The sequence below is a fragment of the Acanthopagrus latus genome, chromosome 11 (genome assembly GCF_904848185.1).
Source record: "Acanthopagrus latus isolate v.2019 chromosome 11, fAcaLat1.1, whole genome shotgun sequence".
Lineage (NCBI taxonomy): Eukaryota > Metazoa > Chordata > Actinopteri > Spariformes > Sparidae > Acanthopagrus > Acanthopagrus latus.
The window spans coordinates 4,207,600-4,228,198 of NC_051049.1; the positions used below are offsets into that span (position 1 = coordinate 4,207,600).

The 20,599-nt window shown below is 43.2% G+C and overlaps 1 protein-coding gene across 2 annotated transcripts in view; it reads left to right on the top strand.

Moving 5' to 3' along the window:
- znf644b (zinc finger protein 644b) overlaps positions 1-14,801 on the top strand; it is a 53,680-nt gene extending 38,879 nt beyond the window's left edge. The window contains exon 10 of one of the 2 annotated variants that reach the window (XM_037114091.1): positions 14,597-14,801. The gene's annotated coding sequence lies outside the window, so the exon portion shown is untranslated. Of the gene's footprint in view, positions 1-1,126; positions 1,780-14,596 lie in introns of those variants that run through there. The other variant, XM_037114090.1, reaches the window with a different exon arrangement.
- The last annotated feature ends 5,798 nt before the right edge of the window (positions 14,802-20,599 follow it).

Sequence of the window (20,599 nt, forward strand, 5' to 3'; positions counted from 1 at the left end):
ACACATCTTTGACACAATGTCAGAACAATGTGAAAAACCGTTTCTTCTTCACATTGTTGAGTAAAGCTTTTGTGGCTCCACGTCATCTGATCATCATCTGATAAATTGCCTCCAGTGATGTCACACAGTAACTAAGTTGCATTGTGGGCAATGTAGGCAGAGGTTTGAAAACAGTCCACTGGTCCAGTGTTGAACTCCTACAACACTGTTCCACTCATGAACAGTTTTAAAACAGACAGTCAGAATCAATACAGCAGATTATTCCATGCAATCATCCTTCTTTTCAAAACCTGGCTCCTACATTACCCATAATGCAACTGCCACAACAACGTGAGTGACATAACTGGTAGCAGCCTCTCAGATTAAATGCGGCCAGAAAAGTAAAGAAAACTGTTGAACGTTGGCGAAGGTTTGCGCTCTAATGAGTACCATTCTAGTTTTCCTCTTTTTTTTAATTCAATCTATGGATTAATCTACTGATTTATTTTCACCTACGAAATGTGAAATAAATCTGAAAGGGTGTTATAAGCATGACTGCTCTACTCATCAGGTTAGAGTCTTTATCCGTCTTTGCGATGGCTAATTTGAGGCTTTAACTATCCTTCCAAGGTCTAATTAGAGTTAGTTTAGCCGGAGGACACTCCATGACAGAGATGGATCGTCCCCGCCTCGCTAACCTCTCGTCCTCCTGCAGCAGCCACTGTCAATTAGCCCGTCCTGCATCTTAACTGACTGAAGCTGCCTCCGTGTCACCGTAATCCAGCGAACATGAAACACCAGATGTGTCGTTTGACACTTTTTGAATATGTTGTTTGCCTTTGTTTCCATGTTTTACTCCCAGTGCTGGAAATGATTTGAGAGGACAGACATGCACAACAGATACAGCACCTTGAACATCAAAGGCCCGCACCGCAGTATTAGTAACAGTGTGTGTGTGTGTGTGTGTGTGTGTGTGTGTGTGTGTGTGTGTGTGTGTGTGTTTCACCCTCACACACATCTGTACGGCTGCTCCGAGTCTGCATGCACGTCCGTGTGCCTGCCATAGGAAAGCATCCGAGACAGCCCAGAATATCAAAATTTACAGGCCTTTTTCCTGCTTTGTCTGTCTCCTTCCCCATTCTCTTAGGTGAGCGGGCCTGAGTGATAGAGCCAGAACCTTTCATCTCACCCAGTGACTGTAAATAGCTGTCATGTTTGATTGACGCTCTGACGTGCACATGTGATGCCCCGGCAGAGGGGAAGAGATGCGATGAGAACACGGTACATGGTTGGTTTCTGCAGCCTTCAAGCCGAAGACGTAATGAATGAGTAATTACACATAATCCAACGCTGTTCTACATTTCCGCGGATGAGATTTCTCACAGTTCACGCCGAGACATTTGCATAAATTCCTTTACGGCTCACACTGTTCGAGATTGGATCCACATTATTGGCTTTAAAATATTATAACAGTGGTGCAAATCTCAGCATTTCACTAAACTGGCTTCACGTTTCATGTTTTAGTATATAAAACATGAAACTCATCACTTTCTTCGTTGCTTTCTCTCTGAAACGCCGTCGTCCAATCACTTTCCAGTTGGGCTCTGCTCAGCTGTGGAATAGCCTGTGGAGCCCCTGGAGCACAATTAAGCTTAAAGTTACACATCATAATTGCTAACTATGATGTGAAATCTGTTTTACCAAGCATGTTTACATTGTGAAACCATGTTTTATTACATTTAACTAAAAGTAATGATGAGTAAAGATCCTGGTTCTGTGAATAAACAGAGAAGGAAACACTTGCATGGCAAACTGTGTGCTGTCTGTATCTACATACAGACCTACGGTACCTGATGTACCTGCACATCAACCTACCTATTGATCTACAGCACCAAGCTGTCTACAAACCTACCTGCGTATATGTATACAGACTGCCAGGGTCTGTGGTCCAGATGTTCACAGATGATACATCCTAATAACATAGCACCAGCAAAACTAATGACACTCTTTTGTGGTAGCGCTAATTAGCAAATGTTAGCGTAATGCTAGAATGTCATCAGGGTGTCAGACACTTAAATTTAATGCTTAAGACCTCTACAAGATCATTTTTAACCCTCATTTTTATAGGATTTATGGTAATTTGCAGGTAAGTACAAAGGTATGAGGTGTATATGTGGTTCAGGCTGTGCAGAGGTCGGTTATATGCAGGAATATGGTTCTTAAAGTGAGATAGGTTAATATGCATTTTTGTAGAAATTGAAAAGAAAGAAAGTGAACAGACAGTATCAGGCTCAGTGGTAGGTTTAACACAGTTGTCTCATTCTGACACGAAGCATTTGAAAGATGGATAAATGATATCAGATACAATGTTTGTGGCAATTAAGACCTACAAAAATGCAAATTTCTGACATTTTGAGACTTTGTAAGCACTAATTTCCCTGCTACTTTACATTGTCATTGTCAGAGTGTTATTATGCTGACATTAGTCACCAGGATATAATTTCAGCAGTTCAAGTTTCTGCAAACCACAGACAGGTCCAGGATTGAGATCTGTACCAAACGTGACACATCACATTCACATTTTATGTTTTATTAGCCACCTTCCACATCATCCGGTGCTAACATGACTGTAGATTCTTTGTGGATCTAGTTTATAGTCTTTGCAAGTTCACGCCAACTTAGATAAAGTATCTAAATGTAATATTTGGTTACAGAAATCTGCAGCACAGATAACTCACTCAGACTCGCACTGTGGCCTCTGCAGCACATGATCGCTCTGGTTGAGGTAAGACGACCACCTGCCACTGTTCAACATTGATCTTAAATCTGATACGGTGCACAAAAACGCTCACAGTGCTCGCTCTGTATGGGTACGAACACCTTCAAACACTCTCCAGTCAGCGTCATAGTTGTTTAGTTTCAGATCCAGTGTGTGCTGGAGTACGACTCCTGCACAACAACAGTGTACCGTCCAGATAAACCCATGGGCAGCGCTCTGTGTGCCGCGGGTACGTACCCTGTTTTTGATCTTAAAGACTTAATTCATTGTTTTAGTATACATTATGCAGTGAGCGCTGTGATGGCTGCGTGGCTTGACACATATTTCTTTGTTTGGCCCTCAGAATGGTAATGCTGCTGTATTTTACAATAGGCCTGTGCTTTGATTTAATACACACAGACAAAAAAAGAAGCGTATCACTCTCATCTGCACTCCAATGGGCTGGAACTGGCGAGAAACACGCAGTTTAACTAAAGAGAATATATGCATCAAATGAAAAGCAGATGAAAAAATATGCAATTATGTTCCTGATTGGGTTAAGTATTTCTCTGCCAGCACATGCCAGATACCACTAGAACCGGTCCCAAATGGGCAGCTTCCAGGCCTGGGCGAGGCCCCAGGAAACGTCACATCAGAACGGTGCCATCTCCCGCTACATCTCCGTTTTCCTCAGATCCGCGGCCAGTGCGTCCCCCTCGTTTCCCCTCTCCTCTTTGCTCCACTCAGCCCTTCTCTGCGTCCCAGATAATGGAGCTCGGCTTCTGTCTGCCAAAGGGTCCGTGGCTGCCCGCGAGTAATGACCTGAGGGGGTACTTTGTGACAACCAGGGTATAATAATGCCTCCAGCCACGGACAAAGCAGACCCTTGGGGTCAATTTTTAAATACTTTTATGTCTTTCACCGAGGGTAGGAGTCATTTGTTTTTTATTGTCTCTCATATACTACACCTTCGCCGCAGAAACAACACATTTATTCTTAACGGCGAGGGATATAAAGTGTGCTTAATGTTGTTTATTTCCACAAAATGTGGTTAAGATTTGATAGAGCCACGCTGCTGCTGACCCATCGCTTCTGATGAAGCGTCTTCCACTCTTCAACGGAATTTATCCGGAAAAATGTCCGTAGGCCACAGTCCCCCAGATCAAAATAGTGTTATAGAGGCACGCGAGGGAGTATGGAATCACCTGCCAATGAAAGGCTTCTCCTAATAGGTTAATTGTAACAAAAGCACAGGGTCTTGGCCCCATTGAACAGAAGAGGATTGTGGAACACAGGCCTGTGGAAATGATGTCAAGCAATGTGCTGCCTGCTCTCCCCTGCAGGGCCAGAGTTTGTCTGTCAGCAGTTAAATGCTTACCTCCCGCCCCTCCCCTAACACGCAACAATCAATTTACCTCCTCGGGGTCTATGAACCCAAAGATTTGACCTTGCAGACTCGAGCTTTGTTTCCTCCCCTCATCTTTCACACTTCGACGAGGACTTATTAGAACACTGAAGAAAGGTATTTTAAAGTTGATCTTTTTTTTTTTAGACACATGGAGGGATGAAATCAAACATCTCACAAGAATTCATAGATTAGTCAAATTAAACTGTCAAGAAACTATAAAATACAAACAGTGACATTCTGATTGTTTGGGCAGATGCCACGACTGATGAGTAGTAAAATATATTCCAATATCAATATATTGATTAATATTTTAATATACACAGAATTAAACAAAAAATACACATTGTTTACAATTAAACAAGAAAACTAAATAAAGTATACTTTAAACAGTAAATTTCACTTTAAAATTCATAATTACAACTTTAATTATTTATACAAAAGCTACGTTTTCTGCAGTATGTTAAGACATACACTATCTCATTTACTGACAATATATAGATAGATCTACAGCACATACCAATATATCTGTAATATAAGCCAAAAGTTATACTGACCAGGCTGTAGTTTGAAGTGGCTAATACAATATATATATTTTATATGATGAATAATAGTAATAATAATAGTCTCACATCCATATTGCAAATATGAAGCTGAGTGTGTTAGCTTAGCTTGAATAACTCTGACTTGCACATAATCAAACCGCAGTGTGTTTCTTTTTACAAATATAAAAGCAGAAGAACTTCAGAGCTGCTGGTATTCTGTATGCTAAAGCCAGACTAGCCTTTATGCTAGGTTAAGCTAACCGTCTCGAGAGTCGTATCAGTCTTCTTATCTAACTACTGGCAAGAAAGCTAATTCCTCAAATTAAAAAAAATCACAGCATACACACTTATGTTTTGGCAGATGACAAATATAATATGTATGATTAATATACAGCACAGCTAATATGAAAACAGATCTACTTCCTGTGTGGTATAGGATGTAACCTTCTTATCAGACACAACTGAACGGATTTCATTGACTAAAACGTTTTAAAAACCGAGCTGCAGTTTTTAGCACCTTGTATATTCACTGTTGATTTACTTTTATGATGATGGGCACACAGCCCGGGGACGCCTCCGTGTCAATCAAAGACTTGAAAATCCCAAAATGTATTCAGTCCCCCTCCCACTCGTACAGTATCCAATGGTGATGGTGCACACCCAGCAAGGTGCTCGCTAATTGGGTATACTGGGAATAAAAAACAAGAGGAGAAGCGGCAGCACCCTTTTCTCTTATGTGATATTTATTGAAAGCGCTGATGGTTCAGCACAAAGCTTTCCTTGGGGTGCGGGAGGAGCGCTTTGTAGTGAAGCATCATCTGTTTTAAAATATTATCTTTAAGATGGTTTTTTTTTGCTTCTTAGCGGCAGAGAGAGGTAAACAGGAAATGGTTTGAGAGACGAGGGGGGTGATGTGTGACGCAGACTCACAGAACTTCACTTTCTAATCCCAGATACAGAGTTTGGATCAGTTTAATTCAGCTGGGGATTATCAGTACATTGTGTACAGACAGACATGATCTAAACAGGATGAATCCTCACTTTTGGTGATCTGCTGACTTTTCTTGTCCAACACCGCCAGCGTTTCTTTAAGTTAGCAATTAAAATATAACAACATATATGAGAAGGATCGGTACAACGTTTTGTCCAATTATTCATTGTTCTCAGAGGTTACATCCATCACGACTCTGGTGATTTCCTGCAGAGCATTTCCTCCAACATTTTTAATTTTTTTTAGTGAGAAGTCTTGACAATCATTTGAAATTAGTACAGATGAAGCAACGTCCCTGCTGGATGAATTGTGATAACTTTTCCGATCCTCTGACTTTTTTTTGTCAAGTCTTATTCAGTTCAATTTGAAAAAAAAACTGATGAGCCTCCTATAAGTCTCACCTGTACTTTGTGTGTAGCACTAGAAAATATTAGCATGCTAAAATGCTAAGATAAGATGGCGGACCTGGTAAAACTCCTGCTAAACATCGCAGCATGTTAGCATTATGATAATGTCGGCATGCTAACATTAGCAATTTAGCTGGCGTACGACCTGCTAGCATGGCACACAATTTCGGTGCACCCAATATTACATTCTGCTTTAATTTACACACATTGTGTAAATTATGATAAACATTAATAAATTATTGTGGTAAACTTAATAGTTAATTATTATTATTGTTTATATCAGTTATTTGATATGAAAGCTACAATCTAATCAACCTAAACTATGTTTATAGGCTAATATTAGTTCAAAAACAACTGTCTACACACCCAGTTGGTGTTTTTTTTATGTATGTGTTTTTATAGCCTACAGTTTTTAATCTGATCTTCTGAATTTCAGGCTCACCGGTGCAACAGACAGAACTATTGGTAAATTTGTAATTAAATAGTTGCACCCTGGCATCCTGCATCAGGTGAGATTGAAAGTAAAAACACTGATTTTACCGGTCAAACACACAGAAGATCAATAGGTAACATTTTCTCTGCTCCTGTAACTGAGGTGTGATCATTAGTTTCTGCCTGACTTGCATGATAAACATCACCTTCCATTGTTGATGTGTAACAGCACAGTGTTCCGGTCTAAAACAGAAGCTTTTGAGATCGTTCTCCAGCGTTTGTGTCGAGCCCGGGCTTGTTTTTTCCACTCCTGCCTCAGCCGTCAAGATTACAGCGTATAGTTTGTGTTGGTGGAGTTTTCAGTTTGCTGAGGGGAAGACAGAGCGGTTGAGGATGTATACACATGGGGGAAGAGCTGCAGTAACAGAACTCAGCTGGAGTAGGTTACTTGAGGGAACGCTTCGGGAGTGGGAACAGAGCCAAAAGAGCAAGGAAACATACTTCACTTTATTGATTTTGTCGATCGTCTTAAATGAGGGGCACTCCAGGCCAAAGGCTCACCTCTGCATTTTCTCTCTGTGTGCCTGGGCTCCTTGGTGGACAACACGCAGTAGTTACAGCAGCTGGAAGAGAAGTGGGGAGTCACGTATGTGTTTATGTGTGGGAAAAGGTGTGCGTGTCCGACCTTTGTAGTGAAGTTTTAACTCTAATTTGAGATTGCAGAAAGTTGCTCTATCACTCTTTTGCCGTCCATTTTACAAATAATCATGTCGGCTGTGTGTGAGGTGTTCTGTCTCCGGCGTCTGTGGTGCAAATCAGCCTATTGTTTTGGATCACGTGCATCATCCTGAAGTCCAGAAAATGAGCTCCCTTGTTGGAGAAAGACGCCTCGGCCGCACCGCCCCCACCGCGGATCATGACCTCTTGCTTTACACTAGAGATACGCGCCGCTATCTGTGACTTATTCATCAACTGTGACTCGGTTATGAATGGACTTCTCAAGGCAAATATTGATTGAGTCAAGCGTAACATCACTTGGCTTAAAGCAAATGTCCATAAGCAATTACGGCTCGTGGTCTCATAGTGTTTTCCATTTTTGCTTTGCCTGACATCCTCATTTGTTTTATATTCCCATAAGTCCTGTCAGACGAGACAGGGTTGGTTTCTGTACACTCAGTGTCAACAGTTATTCAATAACCAGGACTTTAAAGTTTCTACCTCGGACCTCAGAGACGTGGTCACAATATTTGAGTCACTGGGAGCCATTATAATGTTTTTTTTGGCGAACAAAAAACAAAATATATATATTATACAAATGTTGCACTGCTATTCAACTTGCTACTTCAGGCTGAGACACCAGCAGACACAGACTTTCATCTGATGTCAGATTATATTTATTTGTCGGTTTGCCAATTGAATCTTGCTAGCACAAGCTTAGCTTCGCTGCTAATAGCTGAGTCAAACGGTTTTAGCCTTGGTTAATATTTATTAGAGTAGTGAACGCTGTGTCCACTGAAGAAGATCCTCATGTGATTATAAATGTTGTTCCAGCCATCAGTCAGACTCTCAGGTGTGGCCAGAGAGAGGAGTTTGTGGAAAACGTACAAATTTTGATCGCGAAATGGATGAAAATATAAATTAAAGGCGCGATATGAAAGAATGGGGGATAGCATGTCACCAGACTAACTGCTTACAGCTACTAGCTGCACCTGCTGTTAGGTCGTTAGCTCAGTTAGCTGTGCAGCTAACTGGAGCTGTTGGCCTGGTGGGACTGTTAGTGTTTACACTGGTGGTACAGGAGCTGGTTGCTAACTTGCTAACTTTAGCACACAAAACTGCTGTTTCTTCAGATTCTTTTGATAACTGTGGGACGTTTTCAAGTTAAATTCTTACTTAATGCCCCTTTAATGGTCTTAACTTTTGTGTGACCATGCTCACTTTTCAGTTCATCCACACTGAGGCCTGAGCGTTGGGCAGTTATCGCCTCAGAATCCAAAACTGCGATAAAACTGTCCCGAGAACTCGTTATAGATCCTTTAATCTCCCAAACGTAGAGCACAATAGAACTGAAACAACTGATTTATTTATTGATTAGTCAATCTTATGAAAATATAAATCATCTGTTTTGATCATTTATTTACTTTTAGGTATTCTTTTTAGGTTATTTCTGGCTTCAGCTCCTGAATTATGATGTTTCTTTTTTTGCTTTTATATGATATAAAATCTGAATATGTAGCTTCAGAAGTGTTGATTGGACAAAAAACATCTTTATTATGTTGACTCTTGTGATAAAAGTACATAAGCAATGGAGATTTTACTGTTTAACTATAAACTAAATAAACTTTAATTAGTTCATTGTGAATCTGTAGTCACGATTACTGTAATAACAACTATCGACACACATCGGACAACGTGTGCGCTGATACATCTGCGATAAGTCGATATCAACCTGACTGATGTATTTGTTGTTTTTTAAGGAAAATAATCTTCAGTCGTTGTCTAAGAGCACGTTGTACTTATTATATTAAACGTAACTCTTTATATTACAACAGTAGCAGTAACACAGTTATCTTATAAAGGTAAAATCCCTTTTAACTACAGGTTACATTCATCTGGTCCTCGTGCACATTTGTGCTTTTTATTGTATTTGTTCGTGTTGTTTCACTATAATGCTGCACACTCACCTCTGCAGTGTTGTTTGTTGCTGTTAACGCGGGTCATGACATGTTTTACAGGCTGGATGTTGTTGGTGTTTTCTTCCCAACGGCAGGTTCAACCTGTCTGAAGTGGCATCTCTTGTCTGATCTGAATGTGGGTTTTTGAATCTCCTCGTTATCCTCTCTGATTGCCTTTTTTTCTCTCTCTCCCCGACAATAACACTTTAGCAGCACTGAGGGAGTGGATGCCGCGTCCTCACCCTGCGTCCCCTCGTCTGTTGCTTCCTGATCTCGCGTCCCTCTCACTTCATTACACAGAAATCCCAGAGAAACCCACCAGGCGGGATCAGTTAGTCCCAGGCAGCTCAGCGGTTTTCCTGTTCTTTATTAAAGTGTAATCAAACATCGCTTTAAGTGGAAAATAAATATCCAGATCTAATAAGCTGCTCAGCCGGATCATGTAAATGCAAATTTTCAAGCTGGTTCCCATCCGTCCCACCGAGGGGAGAACAAGCCGCAGCGATCGCCTCCTCCACCCGCGATTGTAAATCAAGGAAAATAATGGCTGGATAATGACCAGTTTGCGGTCTCAAGCAGATTGAATGATAACAAACCACGCGTGTTGCACACAGCTTTTCATTTAACATCCTATCACGGGGGGGAAAGCCGGCGAACAGCTTGGTGTGCCTCATTAAAAGGGGTTGTCGATGCCTTGTAAATTTTTTTTTTCTTTTTTTTCCGTGGAGCAAGGGCGAGAAATTCACGAGACAAACTTCCTGATGAGGGAAGACAGGGTTTGCTCCCCGCCCACAGGGGCCTCCTGTGCTGATGTGAGGAGCCCGTAGATCTGAGAGGACCAGCGAGCCGCCACCTGCATTGCAGTCATCTGTTGTCTCACGTGAAGGAGTGAGAGTGTGAACGAGAAGGAAGAAGAAAACCCAGTCAGACAAGCGCTAAATAATGATTTATAAGACATATAAATTGCTTCATTTTCTTGTTTGGGGAGATGCTGATTTAGCTGCTAATTGGTGACAGAAACTGTCAAACGGGTGGCAGATAGTGATTGTGGTGGCTTCTGTCAGGATTAGGTGAGAGGGAAGGAGAAAAAAAAACCCAGCAGCTTTCTTCTGGTGAAGGCAAAGACAACGTGACGGCGGTCCCCTCCCTTCCCTTGTCTGATATTTACCCAAAACACATTAAACAGATAAAGAAGAGAAAGGAAACAATAAGCTCGGGATTATGGACCCTGTCTCCTGCCTTCGTCTCGTGCTCTCATGTCTCCTTTTTCTTCCCTCTCCTCTAAGCTGTCTCTGTGATTGATTAACGTGTTTGTTTGAAGAAATCCAGAATGTTTGCTCGCACAATAAAAAAACACACACAGACGTACGAGCGAACGTACGCAGGATGTACACAGACGCGAGCGCCCGCACGCACAAAGACAATGAGCCCGGCTGCGAGCGAAGGAGACGGATAAAGACTGACTGCCTGATCTCTCGAGGGCATCTTCCTCTAACCCTGCCTTGACTCTCCTCCCTTCTCTCTGGAGCTTTAAAGTGAACAGTAATTAGGCTTTGATACTCTGGCAAATGAACAGTAATTAGAGTGTGCTACTGTGGATCCTCTGCCCGGGCTGCTCATTGAATATTCACACCATTATTGAACGTTAAGATTAGCTCGCCGCTGTTGTGCACAAACAGTGTGGCATGGCAACGGCCCTTTGCAGATGGTGTTAGGGGGATGGTGGAGGCAGTGTGTGTGTGCGTGTGTGCGTGTGTGTGTGTGTGTGTGTGTGTGTGTAGACAGGTCGCCCAAGCCCGGCGGACCCTCAGAGGGGATTTTCTGGTTATTAGATCCTTGCCAGATCATGGGCCAATTATAAAGAAAACTGTCAGTCAAGGCAAAGTGGCTATGTGATTAGCGGAAAAGGACAAAATCAGGTGAGGAGTGTGAATCTTTCTGGAGGCAGCTTTGATTTGCTAATAAGAGGGAGAGGGAGAGGACCGGGGCAGGGTCCCCAGCTGTAGTCCTGCTTTGCTCTCTTCATTTTCACTGTGACCTTCTTAGCACTGCTGGTCTAATCTGTGCTGCAGAGGAGACATAAAGAATGGCTCTCGAGGGGGTTTTCTGGGTCCAGGCTCTGAATGAGGCACAAGGGGGTTAGCCACCAAAAAAAAAAGAAAAAATGAGAGCAGTACCCCCTACTCCCCAACCAGAGGGACATGAGTAATCAAATAGTTCCTTCAGCGCGACAGGGGCCAAATGCTGCTTAATTACCCTAATAGTTTTTAAAGACTTTTTTTTTTTACTCCTGATAAAAAGAGAGAGAGAGAGAGAGAGAGAGAGAGAGAGAGAGAGAGAGAGAGAAACACTTAAAGCTAAGTCACCGAGAGGAGGAGGAGTGAAAGGATAAGAGGAGGGAGGGAGAATCGCTTGTCTCCGAGAGCATCCTCGGCAGACAGAAGAAGCTCCGTCCGCTCCTCTTCCTAATTTCTAAAAAGCGCGACAGTGTATCCTAATTTAGTGGCTGGTGACCGGGGCTGACATTGAGGGGCGTGGTAGGGCCTTTTTTTTTTTTTCCCCCCGGCTGTGGTTTGTGGCTGGGGAGAAGCGAGCGCAGAGGGGAGACAGGCAGCACAGTGCCAGCGCTATAATGAAGCGCGGTAGACAGCAGGCCTGACAGCTCTGGCAGGTGATGCATGGGGCCCATGCTAATTCTTCAGCAAGCCAGTGATGGATCCTGAAATCTTGACCACACATCCCATTAGCCCCTGTCTGTGACAGGAGAATAAAGATATTAAAAAATCCGGGAGAAGTTGAGGGAGAAAGGGGGGAGCGCGGGGACGCGGAGCGGGACGTGGACAGCCAGTCAAAGGACCTTACGCAAACCTCCAAGTCCTCTGCAATATTTTCAGCAGCAAAGTTATTGATGACTTAACCTCTGGGGTGCAGGTTATGGGTGATGGATACTGTGCATCCCCAGCGTGGAACAGCAGAGGATAACAAGGTAGACAGTGAATCACCTGCCCACGGCTGATAAAAATAGAATATGACATGTTCTGCAGCATATACGCTGCATTATTCCACTGCACATTCTAAAGAGATGAGTGAACTGGGCTTTCCTGTAAATAGATTAGTTCGTTGAATGGGTTTTCTACGGCCTCAGCTGTTCGGCGCATCCCCGCTGCCCTGGCTTTTGCATCTCAGCACTATGAATGGAGGGACTGTTTATTAGGCTGTCCCTGCCAACTCCTCTGCGACCTCCCCTCCTTTCAGGGAATAAGAAAGACTAAGGAAGTAAAAAGCGGAGGCGGGCGTGGAACTCCTCAGCCATCAAGCTCTCACTTGTGTTTACCATACATCTTTTATCTTCCTGTGCAGGATAAGGCTAATATTTCTGACAAGTTTTGTGTGAAATACAAATGACCCAGTCTCGGTACAAATAGGAAAACGGGTAGCGAGGCGAGCCGAATCGCAGCCCGGGCCCCCAGAATTCCTGCCTATTTCTCAGGGTTGACAAATAGCACCGCGGAAGTTCCAGGGGAAACTGAGAGGTTACTGTGACAGACAAGGAGCACAATTATCACACTATGATGAAAGAGCCATGGCGAGCGCGCGTCGCACCGTTAATTACCGTCCTTTTTCCACCAGCCTCTAATGTGAGGAAAAACACGCGATGACAAGTGTGTAAAAGAGCAAGCACTAAATTACTGTCAGGAAAAATAAACGGAGGATCGCGCGGCCCGCACAGTGATTTACGGGGGCAATTAGTCACCGCCCCACGGAGATGCTGAGGACAGCAGTGCGGCGGGAGTGTGTCAGGGAGAGAGAGTGTGAGAGACACCCCTACGCTCCACCCACACTCCCAAAGAAAACGGGATGGGAAGTGGGAGAATGTCTGCCGCGAGTGACCTTTGTCTGGCTGAGGGGGCCTTCATCCAACTTTTTTTCCACCGGTGCTGAAGAAAGTTCAGAAATGGATGATCAAGCGCACGACGGCGCGGTTGAACATCGTACTTCAAATCGGTCGCCATGTTGTCATATGTATGTGTATCATAATAGAATGAAAGCAGCGACATCGACGGGCGATATGGAGCAAATTTAGGTCAGCGTTGCTCGTTTCATGCTGAAGTCAGTTGATTACGACACAGGTGTACGACAAGCTACAGCAATGTCTGTCATTACACTATCAGTCGAACGCGAGCCTCTTTTGTCTTAAGTCGAATGTGTCGGCGCACTTGAAATGCTAAACGTCTGAAATGAGCAGTCCCCCTCCTCTCCACCATCAAACATCAATGCGCTCTAATTGTTTCTAAACGTGACACAAGTTAAGATACTTCAGTTTAAAGCCCGTCGTCACATCTCAAAAGTGACGCTTGATTTGCCGTCTCGTCTCCGCGAGCGGCTTCTGAGACAGGGGGTCGCGTCGCAGTCGTCACATGTCCCTCATATTTCATGCTCGGCTATGAAACGAGCCTTTCATCACGCATTAAAATACCTGCTGTACTTTTAAGGAAGTAAAACCACTGGGAATATGCCCGAGCGGGTGGAGAGCCCATTGATTTGTAATGGCTGATGACAGATAGTGTCACATCATCTTTGTTAATTTCACTCATTCCGAGCCATTGAACAAACATGGCGTGCCCGTTTTTCTTTTTCTTTTTTTTTTTTTTTTCCTTTCTCTCTCTGAGAGAGAAATTTCTGAAGTGATGGGCTATTGTTGAATAAATCTGAAGTGTGCCTTGTTAAGAAATTGTCACACCGTGTGATATCTAACAGACGTGTGATGAAATAAAGTAGAGATGGAAGTAGAGGAAGACGGGGGGGGCGAGCAGTCGGAAATTTATCTTAATATATCCATCACGGCAACTAAAGAGCATTATAGTGGAGCTCCTTAAAGAAACCCTCAAACGCAGACTCTTGACTCGCTGAGCTTTTGAAGCGTTCACTTCACTTAGCGCTAATACTCGATGCTAACACGACAAAACGTGTCGCAGGATATTGACATTTTAATCCGCCTTGTCATGCTCGCACACATATTTTAGACTGAGCAGCTCACACATGCATTTTAGGACAATAATAACACTGCCAGGAAGCTGAGGGGTTATGGGCAGCGTGATATGAGGTGGAAGTAAGGCGGGGGTGAGGGAGGGGGGGCGTTCACATTCTCCCGGCCATATAAATCCAGTAGGGGCTAGTGAGTAGGCTTGCTGGGTTGGAGCCACGTTTCCAGGTCAGTGGCCTTGAGCATGCTTGGTTACAGCTGCCTTGCCCATTCTTATTGGCAAAGGTGCCATAAGACGGGGTTGCGAGGGGCTGTAAGTGGTGAGGAGGAAAGCGGTGGAGAAGCTAACCAGGAGAGGACCATATGCATGTCCAGTAGACTGCTTCCCTCAGGCTCTCTCTCTCTCTCTCTCTCTCTCAGCAACATCTCCTCACTTCACTGCATTATCCACTCCTTCGCCAAGGCTATAAGTGCCAGGACATCAGACTTCCTCAAGCTGTCAGCCTCGCTTTCCTCCCCCTCCTCCTCCTCCTTCCCGCTGCCGCCGCCTCCACAACAATGCAATGTGAGATTGGAGGAAAGAGGAAGAAAAAAAAAAACAGCTGGTGTAGCTGGAGAGCGATGAGCGGCGAAGGCCCCGGCAATCAGATTGAGGTAACTTCAGCCGCTGCCACCGCCAGTTAGAGGGCATTTTCCTCACTACGACCTACATGTCACACATCTTATTTTACCTCCGCTGCTCGCTGCACCATGTTAAAGTCAGAACCATTTTAACTGGACGTGCACTGTGAGACACATTTTACAAATGGTTACAGTCTGTCGTACTGGCTGAGACCAGATATAACCCAAAACAATGTAGATGGAGGTTTAGAAAATCAATACGATTCCTTCTTGGGTTTCAATACACGTCATGTCAGCGTGTTCAGCAGATCAGCTGGTTAAAGCAGCAGTAAAGTAGTAACACATCAACACAAACAATCACTTTCTTGGGAAGAGTTAGAAGAGAAGATCTCTCGTCTATAAGCGTGTGATTGAATTATTGGCAATTTCAGACTCTTAGCAGTGCTAATGGACTGTAAACTTCATCTCAGCACCACTAAATGAAAATAATTATACATTAATTACAATTTTTAATCAAACTATTTACTGGAATCATTTTAGCCCTCTCTAATAACTTGTCTCAGGCCTTTAAATGCTTCCAATGGCACAGATAAAACACAAGTAGCCTACCTTAAACTAAAACGGCTGAATGTTTAAATGGCTGAATGCTGATCAAATCACTACTACGGTGGAGGTGATTTGATCTGTTTTGCGATGTATCAGCACCAATTTAGGGAGTGAACAAGCAATTTGCAAACCAGTTAGCTTGATTTAGCGCGCAGGCTCAGAAGAGAGCTAGTAGTTAGAGTTGTTTCCCCATTTGTAGTCTTTATGCTAAATTAAGCTAAGCTAACCATCTGCTAGTCAAAGTCTTACACTTCACAGACTCGCTACGAGAAAGTGAAAACGTAGATTTCCCAAATTGTAAACTATTTCAAGTTTAACACCAAATGCTGACAAGAGAGCCAAATGTTTTATGTACCTTTTGTTTTCCAGTATTTGTGCACTCTCTCTTGCTAGCTTGTTGTTCAAAATATGTTAGCATGACTCTTTTCTCGACTTCACTGGACTGTCAGGGATTTTGGTTGAAGAATATGACCTTTAATATAATACAGAAAACACATTTTGCAGCAGTAACTGGATCATTTCTGTTTAAAACACACTGTTTGTGTAACAGATATTTTGGGGTCACAAAGAGGAAAATACAAAGTGCTCGTTTGCTATCTGTTTGCCTAAATCATCATAAATCTGTGTGTATTCTCAAAATATCCTCCACAAGGGATTTAAATATGCAATTTTATCAATGTTAAGTTAGTTATCATCAAATTAATTGTCGCCAGCCCATCTACACTCTTTGTGCTGTGTTTTTTTTTTCTTTTTCTTGTTTATCAAGGAAAGCTATTTGAAAATGTATTGGGGCTTTTTTTTTTCTTCATAAAAGAGATGCAAGCGCTAAAAAACACACTCTTCCACTTCTTCCGTCTTTATGGCTTCTGGTGTTCTGCAAAAAAAAAAAAAAAAAAAAAAAACAGGCTTTGAAATTAGACTCGCTAACTGGCTATGAAATAACAGACAGCCAAGAAGAAGAGGAAAAAAAATAGGGTCTATGAATCAATATGGGCATTGGGGGAAGGCCAAATGTAATAAATAATACAATAACAAGCCTAACTAATGAGCTGCTGCGACGGTGCAGTTCACAGAATCGTCCCTTTGTATGAATCCCTGCTAATAATCTTGGGTAGCCGGTGGATGATGAAGTGTTGCCATAAGGCAACACCTGTGCAATTAAAGCAGCGGATTCTTTTGCACGTAACATTAATTTCAGCCCTTTATAAAGGCCCGATGAGCACACTAATAATCTAGTCTACTTGACTCCATGTCTAGCTGAAACAGAGCATCTAATTAGGTAAAGGTAATTAATTAGAGATAAACGGAGCTAATCAGGGCCCGTTAGCACTCCCACTTTCTTGGCATTAAGACACGAAGCCTCTCATTGGCCGCCCTGTCATCTGTTCAGTGAACATGAAAAAGATATGTTTTTAATAGAGGGGCTCTGTGATCCGACAATGAACTCGCCCGCTCCCCTCAAGATCAAGATACCGCTCTATTGCTCCTCTGATGATCTTATCAACCGCTGAATCTCTTGGTAAATTACTGTTTTATGAAATCTGAGTTTCTCGTGACGGTTACGCTCGGACTAATTGGGGTTAGTTTTAAATTGTGCGTGTAAATGTGACCGTAGCGAGCCGAGACGATCAAAGTAAATTAGTGAGCGAACGTTTTCATAACTGATGAATCGTGTGAGCCGTTGTTTGAGCAGAAATGTGAAACGTTCTCTGGTTCCAGCCTCAGATTGTTCTTTGTCTTGTGCGACAGAATATCTTTTAGATTTACGACTAACAAAACAAAACAGCCAGTCTAAACGTGTCAACTTCTGCGTGCTGGGAACTTGATCTTTGCCTTTTTTTTTTTTTTTCTTTTTTCCCCAGATTAGGATAAATCAACAAAATAGTCACCGGATTAATTGATCATGGAGATAATTAAGTTGGCTGCTTTATGAACTCAGACTGTTCAGGTGGAGCTGGTACAGCGGCGGTTACTGTCGGCGGCGCCGGCTTCAAATTTCAACAAGAATTAATCCGAGGAATACATGAATGTGATTTTGTGTTCCTTCCCCGATATTTCATGAGGGAACATTAAGCCCCAGACAGCAAACATGATCCAACTTCCTCTCATTCTTGTTCTAATTATAATATGAAAGGTGAAGTGGGGGGGGGAACCTGAGATGTTTGCACAGGGAGGGAACAGTTGCTTCCCGGTGTTACGTTGATGCAACAGCGGCATGAAGACCCCTGTGCCTGTACTCATGTACCTATCATGTCCAATTTTTTTCCTGTGCATATTCCAGTCTGCACACATGTGCAAATACTGTTTGAAAAAAGGGGAAATTTAATGGTTATTGTAATGAATGTTGACTTAGCGGATCAGAAAAGCAGGAGGAGGAAAAAAAAAAAAAAAAAGGAAATGCGGGTGAATCCTGAGAGGAGCAGAAGAGGGTTTGTTTAGATGCTCGGGTGTCGTTGGGTTTCATGAGGAGGAATGATTTGGGGGGGAAACATGATTATTTTTTCCCTTCTGCTTTTTCCTCGTACACAGGGGAGTCGTCTGCTACAAGAAGGCAGGGCGCTCCCTCGACACGCATCATTAGAAGGTTTTTTACAAGCGACAAGCAGGCTATTTGGCTGTCATTGGGATTGTTTGAAGAGAATATGTTTCTGCACCGTACTCCAGGGAGCCCCACATCAGGAAAAAAGTAGATCACCCTTGAGCACTTGACACTGCTGTTATGCATTTGTCAATATTAAGGCTAAGAGGTTGGGCCAGTGTGTGTAAATTGGGAGTTTGGCGCCGTTGCTCGCCTCAAATGTGGGTTGACCTTTAGCCTGGCATGTCACTCATTCGCTAACCTTGTTTGCGCTAATTGCTGCGTTCGGTCTCACCGGCGCTGCTCGCTTATTCAATTATACCAGAAATACCAAATAGCATTTTTTCTTTATATATATATATATAAGCAGGTTTCCGGCGTGTGTGAACACTCGCACAACTAGGTTAGCGTTTGTTAATGTTGTTAGCTATTTGGCAATTATTGAGTGTGCGCCGCGTTTGCAGGTTGTTTCATCACTGACAGCGCTTGCGTTTATTTCAAACTTTCATAAAGCGGCTCGAGCTAAAACAAAAACCGAAACAGTCCACATAGAATAAAGACTGCAGGAGACAGCAGTGAGAGGAGAAGCGGACATGATGGACTGTCATATTCTGAGCGCGGCCCATAATGCAACCATCACCGGTCCAAAGTGCAGGGTGTGTGCAGCGTTTACAATTGAAATGAGGCAGAGTGTAGGCATAGAGATCCTCATTATATCATTTCCCCGAGGGCTGAGGGCAGCGCTTCAGCTGGGGAAGGAGGGAGACGTGAGCATCCTCGCCCCTCGCTCTCGCAAAAAAAGACAAGACGAGTAACAGTTTGGTTTCAACACCAATCTCCAAATGGCTTTTCAAAAAAAAGCGAATGGAGAGCAACACAGTGGGGAGAGATTTGTGTCGGTGTCTGCGATTCTGGTTCATTTGTCTGCTGTTCACCATGGGCGAAACAGGCAAACATGGCACGCGGGTCACATCTGATTCCCCACTGGAGACGAGATGGTGAGAGGATGGCAGCGGTGCGAGGCAGCGTTGCAGCCCTCCGCCGTGTCCAAAAGTATCTGCATCAGTGGTGCTGATTGTGAGGCACCCGCTGGCGCTGTTTAGATAGTTTGACTACATCAAGCTCCCTTCCAGACGGCTCTTACTGGTGCGATTAGAGGAGGGTGAAGATGAAAGGTGTTCGGTGTATTTTTAAAATTGTTGATTTTCCGTGTAATGATAGCTCGTGCAATTAAGCACTGGCTTCAGGCTCTGCATGTCCTTGTGAGAAAAAAAAAATCTCAATTATTTGTGTGTGTGTGTGCAGTGAGGATGAATATGTGTGTGTCTGTACATGTCTGCCTAGTTTTCTTTTCAGAGAGATTTTCTACACTGATATTTGAATTTTAACATTATGCACCAGACAGATTTTTCTATTAGTGTTCGGTGGATGTAACTACTTATTTATCAGAATTATGTTTATGTATTTTTTACATTTTAGCCCCCCTGAAAAAAAATTCTGATTAACAGACAGCATTTATAAATAAAGTTGTTTTCCAGTTGCTGTTAGTTTTTTTTTAATCATTATTCTGTAACAGAGCCGACACCAGCGTCCTCGTGCTGCCCACTGAAAACGAACTCGCCCGACAACGAGTGTTTTTCCTCTTGGGTTGAAACATAAGCCAGCGTTTTTCTTTGTTTTCTGATGTATACACTTCACAGTATGGATGACAGGGCATTTTGTTGTTTGTGTGTGTGTTAAAAGGTTGTGGGCGTGTGGTTGTGTGTGTGTGTGTGTGTGTGTGTGTGTGTGTGTGTGATTGGGGCTGGCGTTGGGGTGGGGCTAACCTGTAGGGGAGATTGTCAAAAGGGCTAAATTTGCCATGAGAGTAATTGTGCTGCTCCGTGGCATTCACTTCTGCTAAATGTAATCACTTTAAATAATGTCAGTGACATCTTGTGAAGTATTTGGTGGAAGGAAAAAAGGCACTATGTAGGGCAGGCATCTTAGTGTGTGATCCCGACTGTCTGTGCGTTATCTTCTCTTTCATTAGAGATGAACAGCCTCGGGTTGGATTGGCGGGGGTGTGTGTGTGTGTGTGTGTGTGTGGATGCAGGGGGTGGGCAGTGGGTACGGGAGGGGGTGGCTTCACTGGAAATGGTAAATAGGATTATGAAGAGGGCTCCAGTGTTGCCTAGAAGACAAAAGTGACTGATGATTAGCTTAATATTTGTTGCACAAAGCAACACTGGCTGAACATTGTGAACATTTATTGCTAGTGCCAGGAACTTTCAGCAAGCATTTCATCACACCCAACTCTGGCCCTGTGAAATCCCTTGTAATTTCGCAAACAGTCAGTGTGTTGGAGAGGCAGCGGGGGGAGAAAAAAAAAGAGAGAGAGAGAGAGAGAACATGTTATCGGCGGCTGCCTGATGTGCCTTCTATACCTTGAGGCACGGTGCTGGAAAAATTCAGCGTGAACTTTCGACACTTAAATGCTAAAATGCGACTGATTTGGGATGATAATAGGCACCCTAATAGAAGCTGATCCTTTTGCAATGGCTCCCAGTCTTATAGCACGCAGCTGTAATGCAATGTGAGTCGACAGTTCGGGAAGAAAAAAAAAAAAATTGGTGAAA